General features: G+C 46.6%; 1 protein-coding gene across 1 annotated transcript in view; it reads right to left on the bottom strand.

Annotated features, from left to right (window-relative positions):
• Nucleotides 1-12,005, bottom strand: part of LOC142245442 (uncharacterized) — a 31,443-nt gene that overhangs the window by 3,047 nt on the left and 16,391 nt on the right. The window lies entirely within an intron of this gene.

The raw sequence follows: 12,005 nt of genomic DNA, 5'->3' as shown, positions 1-12,005 counted from the left end.
TGTTGCAATGTTCAATGAATAACTGATTTATATGATGTGATGATACCACAAAGAATTAATTTTACTAATACCGTGTTTCCCCGAAAATAAGACATCCCCAGAAAATAAGACATCCCAGGAGTTTTCAGGGAAGCTTTAATATAAGATATCCCCTGAAAATAAGACATAGCTGCGGTCAATAATGAAGTGTCATGCAGCGGTGAAAGAGTTAAAGACACTGCAGGACACTTCATTATAGGCAGCAGGCACCCCCAGATGAGAGAAGACAGAAGAAAGAAGACCCCCAATCATACTTACCAGACGCCGACCAGGAGCAGGTGAGCGCATCAAGGTCCTGCAGAACTCACACACACACACATAAGAACAGACACACACACATCAGATCACACTCACTCTCACACATACCTCACACACACATCAGATCGCATCCACACACTCACAACATCCAGTGATATCGCTTGCTTCTCGGCGGCAATACTGTGCGTGCAGTGACCTTCCAGGACCTGCCGGAGGTTCACATGGCTGGAAGCATGTGGTATCTCCGGATGTTGTGAGTGCGTATGTGCGATATCGTCAGTGTGTGTGTGAGTGTATGCGATCCGATGTGTGCGTGTATGCTGTCTGATGTGTGAGTGTGTTCTGATGTGTGAGTGTGTGTGTATGCGATTGGATCTGTGAGTGTCGGCAGAAGGCAGAGGAGCATGGCGTGCAGCACAGCTGCTGGGACCGCCCACCGGAGGGCACAGGGAGAAGTGAGAGGTGTGTGTGTATACTGTCTGATGTGTGTGAACGTAAGCAATCGGATCTGTGAGTGTCGGCAGGAGGCAGAGGAGCACAGCTGCTGGGACCGTGGGGTGGGTGGGAAGAAGTGGGGTGGGTGGGTGTGTGTTTGTGTGTGAGTGAGTGTGATCTGATGTGTGTGTGTGTGTGTGTGTGTGTGTGAGATCTGATGCCAGCCAGACGCAGGGGAGCACAGTTGCAGGGAGATCACAGGGAGAAGTGTGTGTGTGTGAGATCTGATGTCAGCCAGACGCAGGGGAGGCGTGCAGCACACCTTCTGGGAGATCACAGAAGGATCTGGGAGCCATACAGACGCCCTGGGCTGGTAAGTATGACAATCCCTGGATGGGGGGGGTCTGCTTTTTGTGGGGGGTCTCCTCGAGAATAAGACACCCCCTGAAAATAAGACATAGTGCTTTTTTAAGAGCAAAAAAAAAATATAAGACAGTGTCTTATTTTCGGGGAAACAGGGTATGTTAATTCCCGATTTTTACCCAGTACAAACATCAAAGAATAAAACATTTGTCACTGATCCTATATTTTACTCTAGCATAAAAATCATCATTATCAGCAGCGCATCCGTTCTTTAAATAGTAAATGTTCTGCAATAATAAAAAATGCATGAGAGAATGAAAACAAGCCATCATTGCTACATGAAAATGAAAGCTAACAAGCCCCAGTACCCTAGGATAGGTCATTCCATTTACTGCTATGGTACCATTTTTACCCCTCCTCTATTTAGTGATAGACTTCACTATGTGGGTGTTTTACCTTTTAATAATGGGTTTCTCTCACTAATTTTACATTTATTTTCCACACCAACATGTTCCTAAGGCTATGTGCCCACGCTAGAATGTCCCTGCGGATTTTTCTGCCTGAAAATCCGCGACTTTCGCGGCAAATCTGCACCCGCGGATTTGCCGCGAATTTACCGCGGATTTGCCGCGGATTTTGATGCGGATTTCATTTTTTTTTTTTTCCCCATTCAAAACCAAAAATCCGCACCAAATCTGCACCAAACAATTGACATGCTGCAGATTTTTCCGGATCAAAATCCGCGGCAAATCCGCAGCGGAAAAATCCGCAGCATGGGCACAGCATTTCCAAAATGCCATTGAAATGGCTTGGAAGTGCTGCTGCTGCAGATTTTCGGCAAATCCGCGGTAAATCCGCGGCAAAATCCGCGGCAAATCCGCGGTAAATCCTGTAGCGTGGGCACATAGCCTAATACTCCTATGTGTGGTTTTATCCCACTGCATACATGTACTGTATCCATCTTCACTAGTGTCTAGAGACAAAATTCTCACTACACCTGTAGATGAATTCTAAGAGAGGTGTAATATCCAAAATTTGATCACTTGAGGGGGTTTCTTCTGTTCTGACACTTAGGGGCTCTGCAAATGGAAACCTCATACTATTCTAGGAAAATCTGTGCTCCAAAAATCTAATAGTTCTCCTTCCCTCTCGAGACCTATGGTGCAGCCAAATAGTACTGTACATTCACATATGGGGTATTACCACATTTAGGAGAAATTGTGTAACACATTATTTGGCCTTTTTTTAATCTATTCGCATTTTGAAAATTGGAAATCTGGAGTTAAAACAACATTTTAGTGGTAAAAATGTAATTGTTTTTTTCTTCATAGCTCAATAGTACAAAATTTTGTGACACACTTGTAGGGTCAATAGGCTCATTGCATCCCTGGATGAATTCATTGAAGGGTGCAGTTTATAAAATGGGGGTCACTTGGGGGGATTTCCGCTGTTCTGGCACCTCAGGGGCTCTGCCAATGTGACATGGCACCCACAAATCATTCCAACTAAATCTGCATTATGATATGGCGCTCTTTCCCTTCTTCACATTGCACTGTGCCTTAAAAGTAGTTTTCCACCACATATGGGGTATTGGGTTTCTTAGGAGAAATTGCACAAAAAATTGTATGGTTTATCATTTCATGTTACCCTAGTGAATTTGAAAAATTTGGTATTAAAAAAACACTTTTATGGTTAAAAATGTATTTTTTCATTTTCTTCACTCAACGTTATAAAATTCTGTGAAGCACCTGGGGATTCAAGGTGCTCATCAACTATCTAGATACATTCCTTGAGGAGTCTATTTTCAAAATGGGGTAATTTGTGGGGGAGCTCCACTATTTAGGCACATCAGGGGCTCTACAAACGCGACATGGCGTCTGCTATCTATGGGTACTGCTCCACTTGCGATTTTCATGGACAAGTGCAATCCGATAAAACATTGGATTGCACGCACACCAGTGCAAAACTATGGGGCAGCGTCCATCTGAGATTGATTTCTCATGCCACAGCGGCATGCTGCGTTTGGCAGCGAGTCTCGGCTCACGCACCCACATATGAGACTATAGGAGCGTAAGAAACATTGCACTGTACTCGTATGTCATGCGACTGCAGTACAATATACGCAGAGACAGGCAGCGGAGGAGATGGGGAGAAAGTGCTCCCTCCCTCTTCTCCGGAGCTGTGATACAATCGCAAGATCGCATCACAGTCACATGACCCTCGGCTGACGCTTGCAGCAGAGGGTCATTAGCATATCACTTCCGATGCTCTCGCATCGGAAGCTGTACGCATGTAGAACAGTACTCTATTCCAGACAATTTTATGCTCTAAAATTCAAATGACCCTTCCTTCCTTCCTTCTGAGCCCTGCTGTACGCCCAAACACGACATATGTGGTATCAGCGTACTCAGGAGAAATTGCCCAACAAATTCTAAGGTGCATTTTCTCTTATTGCCCTTGGGAAAATTTAAAATTTTCAGCTAAAGTAGCATTTTTGTGGTAAAAAAAATAATTATTTCATTTTTTCCTTCCACATTGCTTTAGTTCCTGTGAAGCAACTGAAGGGTTAATAAACTTCTTGAAAGTGATTTTGAGAAATTTAATATCTTTAGCTCCGGGCGTTTTTGCATTTTTGTTTTTTTTCCTCTCTTTCTTCCGAGAGCCATAACTTTTTTATTTTTACGTCAATCTTGCCATATGAGGGCTTGTTTTTTTGCGGGACAAGTTGTACTTTTAAATGAAACAATAAGCTTTACCATACACTGTACTGGAAAACAGCAAAAAAATTTCAAGTGTGGAAAAACTGCAAAAAAAAGAGTGCTCGCACAATAGTTTTTGGGATATTTTATTCACTGTGTTCACTAAATGGTACAACTGATGTGTCGCTGTGCTGCGTGAGGTCGGTGCGAGTTTGTAGACACCAAACATGTATAGGTTTACTTGCATCTAAGGGGTTAAACAAAATTCACATTTTTGTCCACGAAAGTGGCGCACGTTTTGCGCCATTTTCCAAAACCCGTAGTGTTCTCATTTTTCTGTATCTATGGCTCAGTGATGACTTATATTTTGCATCTTCAGCTGACGTTTTTAACGGTACCATTTTTGAGCAGATGCTACGTTTTGATCGCCTGTTATTGCATTTTGTGCACACTTTGCGGCGACCAAAAAATGTAATTTTGGCGTTTGGAATTTGTTGCAGCTACGCCATTTACTGATCAGATTAATTGATTTTATATTTTGATAGATCGGGCATTTCTGAACTAGGCAATACCAAATAAATATGTGTATGTTTTTTATCCCCTTTATTTTCAATGGGGCGAATGGGGAGTGATTTGAACTTTTAGTTTTTTTTATTTTTTTAAACTTTTTTTTTCACTTTTTTTATTTTACTAGGTCCCTTAAGGGACTATAATGATCAGCAGTCTGATCGCTCTTCCATTTCTCCAGATCGCAGCTACACAGCTGTGATCTGCAGAAAAGGAGCTCTCCTATTACACACCGCAGTCTGCCGGGTGTAAGGCCATGTGCCCACGGGCGCTCGTACCTGCGGATATATTCGCAGGTACGGCCGCATGTTTCCCGCAGCTGCCCGCTGGCATCCGCAGCTATTTTTAGCTGCAAGTTTCTAGCGGAATAGCTGCGGGAAACATGCGGACTTTCACGCGATTTACCTTCGGACGTGCCGGCCTCTATCTCCATAGCGGAGGGCCGGGATCTCCGCAAGTAAATCCGCATGAATAATTGACATGCAGTTAGGTGCTGCTGAGGGATCTCCGCGGCCGCACTTTCCGCAGCGTGGACACAGACACTCCCCATGTCCCATAGGGTAACATGGGGAGTGCCTGTATATGCTAGAACCTGCGGATTTATCTGGAAAATCCAGAAAAATCCGCAGGTTTTCCGTGGCAAACTCCGCAGCAAAAAGCTCCCGTGGGCACATGGCCTAAGAGCAACTGACTCATGATAGCTACAGGCCTCATCACATGACTCTGTGCTACCATGGCAACCACTGGAAGTCATGTGATCACATTACGTGACTTCCGATGAGGGCGGGTAAGTTATCGTTATGGCCGCGCGCATATACATCTCGCTGCCAGATTTTGGCAGTGAGATGTAAGGGGTTAATAGTCGTGGGTGGAATGCGATTCCACTCGCAACTAGCAGGCACACGTCAGCTGTTGAAATCCACTGATATGTGTGCGGATCGCCACAGACTGCCCATGGCAGCCTGCGGGGATTAACCTCACATGATCCATGACTTACCCAGTACGACATGTGTCGTGAAGAGGTTCAGGGGTGCAATTTTTAGAGAGGTGTCACTTTTGGGTATTTTCTGTCACCTTGGCCAATCAAAGTCAAATGTGATGTGGTCCCTAAAAATGGTTTTGTACATTTTCTTGGAAAAATTAGGAATTGCTGATCAATTTTGAACCCTTCTAACTTTTAAAATTGTACATATGTAAAGTAGACATGTGGAAAATGTTATTCATTAACTATTTTCTGTGACATAACTCTCTGGTTTAAGGGCATAAAAATTCAAAGTCTGAAAATTGTGAAATTTTCGATATTTTCACAAACAAAAAATATCGTCCTAAGTTTACCACTAACGTGAAGTACAATATGCCATGAAAAATACAACCTCAAAATCACTGGGATCCGTGGAAGCGTTCCAGAGTTATAATCTCATAAAGTCACACTGGTCAGAATTGAAAAAAATTGGCCGGGTCATGAAGGTGAAAACAGGCTCGAGAGTGAAGGGGTTAAGGTTCAGGTAGATTAGGGCACTGTACACACCAGGGCATTCCATCTAAGGCCCGTTTCACACGTCAGTGAAAAACACTGACGTTCTTCACTGACGTGTAAAACACGCACATGTCCCTCCGTGTTCCGTGATTCACGGCACACGTGGGTTGTCCATGTGCAATCCGTGATCCGTGATTGCATATGGACATTACTCACCTGACTTTGCTCCTGCTGTCCATGGTGCTGAACTCCTCGGCTCTGCAGCGTCCGCCCACCGCTCTCAGCAGCTACTTCCGGGTCGGCTGTTCCTGCTTTCATGAATATTCATGAACCGGGCAGGAGCTGCAGAGAGCGAAGGCTGGACAGCGCATCGCTGGAAAGGTGAGTTGAAAATATTTATTATTTGATATGTCAGTGTTTTGCAGGCATGTGTTTCATGGATCACACACTGATCACACCATAGTGTGGTCCGTGGGTCATCAGTGATGCCAGAAAAAAAACGGACTTGTCCCCGTGCAGAATCACGGACACGCTTGTACTCTGCACGGAGACACGTTCAGTGAAAAATCACTGATGTGTGAGCAGACCCATTGATTATAATGGGTCTGCGTATGTCAGTGATTCTGGTAAGTATAAAAAAAAGCACGAACGTACCAGAATCACTGACGTGTGAAGGGGGCCTAAAGGTGTAAAAGTCCTAAGAGATCCTGCTCGTAGTTTCGGGTCAGTCGGTTCCCATACAGCCCTCTGGAGCGGGGAGTAAAGTCCCCTCATGTGTCTGGCCTGTGCACTGGCTGAGCTCCAACTGTACTCTGACTAACACCTGAGGTAACGGCAGTTATGTACTAAGACTCCGCCCACCAGCTATTCTGCCCAGTAACAAGCCCTGTGGAGAGTTTAACCCTTGATGTACCAGTGTACACCGCATACCACATGTAAACAATGTAAACTACTGTTAATATTATAAAACCCTGTAGTAATCCCCGGCTCTGCGGCGCTACATCTGCTCCGGAGAATGAGGAGAGTGTGGCTCTGCTCTTATTTATATTGTGGGGCGATTACCTGTAGGATCCTCCTCTTTGCACCGCTCATCTCCCCACACATCGCTTTCTCCTTTCTCCATTATGGCTTCAAGATGAATCTTCCTCAGATTTTTCCTGGATTTCAAAACTGTGAAAATAATAATGTAAAAGTCACAGACAGAAGGAAAACTCATGGAATGTTCTAGATGGACGCTTTTCCTACAAGCTCGTGTGGCAACTGAGCCGCCAATCATTGCCGACATCATCACCTCCTATATCACCAGTGCCGCCCTCAGAGTCAGTACAGCGGCACCTAGTGGTAGAAGCAGGCGTCACTGGAGCAGGGTCCGGTAAGTGTACAACAATATGATAAAGTGATTTCCTTCATTATTTATTATTTTGTCTTCACACATTGAGAACTCTCTAAGTAACTATAATGTAGACAAAACCTGCAGTCCCATGTAACACCAGAGATAACACAATGATTACACACGGCAACAGAACCAAATTGTAATGATACCTGCAACATGGAGGGAAAAAACTGCACTGTCTGGAAACTGCTGTTCACAAATTGTTCACACGTTTTGCCTACTATAACATACTTCCACCACCACTGTGGTAAAGCTTCTATTCAAGTTAAATCACACAAAAATCTGTTATAGGTATACAGATATTAAAGAAGCTCAAAGAAGCCAAAGAATATAAAATATATTTTTTATTCATTACTTATTAAAATTCATATATGAAAAAACTCCACTATATAATACCCTAGGACAAGGTAAAACAGGTCAGAAGGTTTAGCCAATGGTTCTACATTTAACATAGGGATTTAAGGATTCATAGTGCCCCATAGTTGAATATACATATACAAGGCTACAATGAAAATTCAATCTACTCTTTTCCAAGTGCAGAACCCATTACATAAACATCATCACGGTAACATACTATATGGTAACCAATAGCTAGGTGCCACATACCATAACTAAATTTAAAGTCAATGAGGGATTCCAGGTAACATTGGTATATAACCTGCTATGTGGACATGTAACCGGAGTACCATAAACATATGGTTACCACATAATACACCACATAGCTTAATCGGTAGGAAAAGTAACCCTCAACCCCTCAGGGAAACCATTAGTATGCAATTTACCTGTTGAAGACCTGATAACCACGTCCTGCGACCCCAACACGTGTTTCGCCTTTTTCTTCTTCAGGGGGCGTGTGTTGGGGTAGGGGGACTCGGTCTTTATATAGTACGCTGCCTGATTACGTGGATTGCACTCACCCATGCTGTTTTGCGCGGCGTCGGGAGGCCGGAGTGCCGGAAATGAAAGGAACTTCCGCCCGGCGGCTCTGACCCGCATACTGCGTTCCATCTGTCACATGACAACGGAAGCAGCGCCTGGTCAATTCTAGCCGCCGGGCCAAAGTCGCAGTCCAAGCCTCTCCAGACCCGCGCATCACACTGTGAGGGCAGTGCACACAAAACTACAAGACAGCACCGATTTTAACACGAGGGGACGACCCTCTTCATATGCAACACGTACATCAATATCTTTATGGGCTCTTAAAGAATATAGTGCATCACGAATTGTCAGAAAAACAATGTCAGAAGGCATCAATATGCATATATAAATAAATAGGTGCATATATAAAAAGTGCACATATACAATAGTTGAATGCAAGTACATAATAAATAGATGATACAATATATAATATATAAAAGTGCATATATATAAATACATAATGAAGATGAAGTGATGAAATGTGGAATTTACATGAAAGCCTTGTATATGTATATTCAACTATGTATATTCAACTATGGGGCACTATGAATCCTTAAATCCCTATGTTAAATGTAGAACCATTGGCTAAACCTTCTGACCTGTTTTACCTTGTCCTAGGGTATTATATAGTGGAGTTTTTTCATATATGAATTTTAATAAGTAATGAATAAAAAATATATTTTATATTCTTTGGCTTCTTTGATGTTCACAAATTGTGCATTGTGTTGTAATATCATAAACCACGTTCCCACCTGCATTCAGGAATTTATCTCCACTCTCCTACCTCCATTCTTTTCTATCTCTTGTTTCTCACTCTTCCCTCCAGCCTCACACTCTCTTCCCTCCAGCCTCTCTCCTTTCCCTCCAGCCTCTCTCCCTTCCCTCCAGCCTCACTCCTTCCTCCAGCCTCTCTCCTTCCTCCAGCCTCTCTCCCTCCTCCAGCCTCTCATTCTTCCCTCCAGCCTCTCTTACTTCCCTCCAGCCTCTCTCACTTCCCTCCAGCCTCTCTCACTTCCCTCCAGCCTCCCTCTCTCTTCCCTCCAGCCTCTCTCTCTTCCCTCCAGCCTCTCTCTCTTCCCTCCAGCCTCTCACTCTTCCCTCCAGCCTCTCACTCTTCCCTCCAGCCTCTCACTCTTCCCTCCAGCCTCTCACTCTTCCCTCCAGCCTCTCACTCTTCCCTCCAGCCTCTCACTCTCTCTCTTCCCTCCACCCTCTCTCTTCCCTCCACCCTCTCTCTCTCTCTTCCCTCCACCCTCTCTCTCTCTCTTCCCTCCAGCCTCTCACTCTCTCTCTTCCCTCCACCCTCTCTCTTCCCTCCACCCTCTCTCTCTCTCTTCCCTCCAGCCTCTCACTCTCTCTCTTCCCTCCAGCCTCTCACTCTTCCCTCCAGCCTCTCACTCTTCCCTCCAGCCTCTCACTCTTCCCTCCAGCCTCTCACTCTTCCCTCCAGCCTCTCACTCTTCCCTCCAGCCTCTCACTCTTCCCTCCAGCCTCTCACTCTTCCCTCCAGCCTCTCACTCTTCCCTCCAGCCTCTCACTCTTCCCTCCAGCCTCTCACTCTTCCCTCCAGCCTCTCTCTCTTCCCTCCAGCCTCTCTCTCTTCCCTCCAGCCTCTCACTCTCTCTCTTCCCTCCACCCTCTCTCTTCCCTCCACCCTCTCTCTCTCTCTTCCCTCCAGCCTCTCACTCTCTCTTCCCTCCAGCCTCTCACTCTCTCTTCCCTCCAGCCTCTCACTCTCTCTCTTCCCTCCAGCCTCTCTCTCTTCCCTCCAGCCTCTCACTCTTCCCTCCAGCCTCTCACTCTTCCCTCCAGCCTCTCACTCTCTCTCTTCCCCCCCAGTTTCTTGCTTACCTCCTGTCTCTGATGTCAGTTGTCTCTCTTGTCTGCTGACAGTCGTTACCTTCTTCCTCTCCTCTTCCGCTCTTTTCTTTCCTTCTTCCTGGTGTCTCTGGTTCCTCCTTCCCCCTGTGGCTGCACAGTCTGTGAAGCTGTTGGAGGAGCGGGAGGGGCTCCTCTGCTGTCTGCAGACTGTGGTGACTCCTTCCATGCTTCCCTGTGTCATGTCTGCAGTGCTCAGTGCAATCTCTCCCTGTGTCAGGCCTGCGGTGCTCAGTGCAATCTCTCCATGTGTCAGGCCTTCTATGAACTCTGAGCTTTAGTTCCTTGCATGAATTTTCTATTGTATTCAGCTTTGGTGATCGGCTCGGCCATTCTAGCAGCTTTATTGCTTTTCTCTGAAACCAATTGAGTTTCCTTGGCTGTGTTGGAGATCATTGTCTTGATGAACTGTCCACCCTCGTCCCTCGTTTCATATTTTTAAATCAGGTATTTTTTTATTAAACAGTTTTAGTTCAACAAAAATGTGCATATGTGGCGCCCTGGACTAGCCAGGTCATCACAGGTAACACGAACACACCCCCACCACCCTAGGCAGTTACATTAGCCAGACACAAAACCCTTGTTGCCTCCCTCCAGGGTCTGATGTCCACACCAGGTGGGGCGGAGCCAGGCGGTTGGCCCCACCCACCGAGGAGTTCACAGGCCTGGACGCGGGAAAAGAAGCAGTGAAGTTTAGGAGGTTGAAGTGAGAGGAGTAAAGTGGAGAGTGTCTGGGTTGTGGCCCAGGCACTGACAGCAAGGTTGGCAGACGATGGCGGCCGTCTGCAGGAGTGGTGGATCAACGCGGAACCGTAGGACCGGGGTCGGGCGGTGGCCTGCCGGTACCGACCGGGGAGCGAAGTGAAGCTAGCACACACAGGCAGGGCCATCGGACCCCGACTAGGCTTGGAGTCACTGTCAACAGTCAAATCCGACTGTGACAGGAACCCCAGGGGTTTCCTAACAACCAAAGACCCGTTAGAAGGCAACCGTCCGCACCGTGAGGGTATACAGCCACCGCCAACGGCTAGAGACCCAAGGGCCAGCGCCTGCAGGCAAAACGGGCTCCTCCGGCATCCATACACCGGGGAGCGGACTACCGTTGGGAACCCATCGTAGTCAAGACAGTACACAAAGGTGCAGGGAAAGACAGCCGCCATCACCTGTCCGGGGAGAGACTCTGCAGCCGGCTGCGGGACCCGTCCATCCAGCCGTTTGGTTTACCGGAGACTTTGTGCATCTCTTGCTGAGTACACCCGTGCCATCCGACACCGCGCCGCGCTGTCCCTGCAACCCTGCACCTCACCTACCCTGCCTCCCCGTCACACCACCGGGCCCCGGGACCACCAACCCCTACCCACGGAGGGGGAAAACAACATCCCAGCTGCTCCCTACCATCGCTCCCGGGATCCCCGTCACCAGCAGCGGTGGTTCCCATCTTCCCCACAACCCGTGGGTGGCGTCACGGACTAAATCCCCAAACCAAACCACCCCCCTTTTCACTCACGGGCGAGGAGTCCCCGGATCCGGCCCACCACTCGAGCCACCGAGCAGCAGCAGCAGGACCCAAGCGTTAGCGAGCGCAGCGCGCCGCCGCCCGCGACACATACATGTAAGTATGTCAAACATTCCCCTTTCCTCCGCCCCTCACCCCCACACCCAATAAATTCTCCTACCTGGTTCAGCATTCAAATATGTTTACATGTACATTTACAATCATGTATATATCAAAGCATAGATCAGCAATATTCATATTATCTGATTGGAGCGCATGGAGTCCATCATAATTTTACACGTCCCCTTCCACAAAGACAAATTAAATCAGGCCCGCTAGCAAAGCTCTAGCCCACGTTAGTGTCGTTGGGGACAAATTTGGGGTATCCAGCCATGGAGCCCATAGTTCCTCAAATTTCTTATATGCCCGCCTCTTCTGATTATATATATATATATAAATTTGTGCCAGTCAGTACACACACTA

This window comes from Anomaloglossus baeobatrachus, chromosome 7 (assembly GCF_048569485.1).
Source record: "Anomaloglossus baeobatrachus isolate aAnoBae1 chromosome 7, aAnoBae1.hap1, whole genome shotgun sequence".
NCBI lineage: Eukaryota > Metazoa > Chordata > Amphibia > Anura > Aromobatidae > Anomaloglossus > Anomaloglossus baeobatrachus.
This window is presented reverse-complemented; position numbering and strand designations above follow the sequence as displayed.